Source organism: Rhagoletis pomonella, unplaced genomic scaffold (assembly GCF_013731165.1).
Source record: "Rhagoletis pomonella isolate Grant_MI unplaced genomic scaffold, Rhpom_1.0 Rhpom_scaffold_00006, whole genome shotgun sequence".
NCBI classification, from domain to species: domain Eukaryota; kingdom Metazoa; phylum Arthropoda; class Insecta; order Diptera; family Tephritidae; genus Rhagoletis; species Rhagoletis pomonella.
The window spans coordinates 31236544-31238589 of NW_023458560.1; positions in this window are offsets into that span (position 1 = coordinate 31236544).

Sequence of the window (2046 nt, forward strand, 5' to 3'; positions counted from 1 at the left end):
GCAGAAATGCATCTGGATGCTCTAGGAATATTTCTGCATCAAAAAGAAAATTTTGAAAAAAATGTCGCTTACGTTATTTTGGCGGTTAGGGCTCGATATGTTTTCGCAAATACATTAGACTGCATCACCAAACAAGTATGTAGTGGGTTTCCGCCGGAATTACAAATTTTATTATATTTGAAGACGTACACCAAAATATTTCGGAAAAATATTAAGATTTACGTGAGATGGACCGATTGGAAAATACCTCCAAAAATTGAGTCTTTATGAATAAAAAGAGGTTCTTTAAGATTTCAAAACAAAAATCATGCAAATGGAAAAAATTATAGATTTTTTTTTTGTATGGGGAGTGATCCTGTCTAATATACATATGTCGGTCTAAATACCAGCATTGAAAGATCACTTTAATAAAATATTTTTTTTCCCTTTGGCAGGATTTTTTTTATATAATATAAGAAAAGTTCAGACCAAAATTCATCCAAATCAAAAATGGTCGAATTAGCATGGATTGAGCCATATACATATGTATATATATTTTTCAATTCTTATGTTATCTACTTAGGCACCATCACTTTTCACATTATTTCTTAGAAAATCAAATTTAACGTTTTGCATGGTTGCATTTAATTTCACACATTCTGAAGTTCTTAAGCAATTCTAATTAAAATTTATAATTAAGGTTTTACACATTTCCTTCTTTAAATGAAATTGAATGCTCGCATAAGTAGTATATTGTGGACCTCACTCGGCAAAATTACGATATGTAGTGTGATCTCAACACTTTAACAGTTAATTGTTGCAAGGCAACTAATTTGCGCGTGCATACTTATGTAATAGGTATATGTGCAAGTGATGCACTTTTCTCCAAAATAGCATTTGACTTCGGCACAATTGCTACTGTTCTTTACCCACCTTATTTTATACGCTTCCGCTGCGTTACTCTTTCACTTATTCGTTGTTGTTGCTGGTAAATAATTACGTTGCAATTAGTTTTATTGCTTTATGGGAGTTGTTTGTTGTTAGAGCAACAACAACAAAAGCTAAAGTTGCACAGCCACTTCCGCAACCGAGTAAAAAGCATATGCCACTTCCTGTGAAATGCATTTACATATTTGTATGTATGCGTGTGCCTATCTATGGCTATGTTTCCCTGCGAGCGCTTGCATGGCGCTTGCATGGTCGCCATCATACGAGGAAAAATGTGGCAACATTAGCAACTACTCGACTTAGTAGTATGCAAATGCAATTTAACTGTTCATGAATTAACTTTCTTGTTGGTGAGTGCCCGTGAGTGTCCTTACATACGTATGTATGTATGTATGTACATATGTTTGTATGTGCAATGACATGCGTATAAATTAACTTACATACATGTTTTTGGCTGTTTATTTAATTAAGATAAGGAATGACTTCTGCTTGCTAATAATTAGAGTGTTCAGCTTCATTTAGAGCACATTTGTTGAGTTGGAAAATAAGCTTGTTTGTAAATACATATGTAGAATTTTCAGGTTGCGGGAACTTTGTTTTTGGGATCATTGCATTCAGACTAGACAGGTGCCCAGAAGCCGTATCATCATCTTCTTGAACAGTACAGCACCGTACATCAATTTCAAAAAAAAAATCCTCTTTTCGGTACCGGCTACTAGTTTGAAAAATTTCCGAATTCTTAGTACCGGGTCCCAATTTTCTAAAAATATTAAAAAAATATTATTTTGCGAAAATATTTCTTTGTATGCGGTAATCTCATGAGTTGTTACATTTTTCGACAAAAACGAGTTTTTAGTGGAAAATGGTGGCACACTTATCTTAGAAAATGCATTATCTTCAGTTTTGTGTAAACGACAAGATTCTATAGCGAAATTGTATTTAAATGAAAACTTAAAAAAATATATGCTAATAAGTAAAAATAACCACTCTTGCTGATATATCCATAGTTGCATACATACATATGTAAAGTATACACCCCGCGACACCATACGCAGTTTATTTAAAAGTAATTAAATGTGTTCATCGGGCAAAGATGGTTAAGAGCGCAGTTTTCGGATG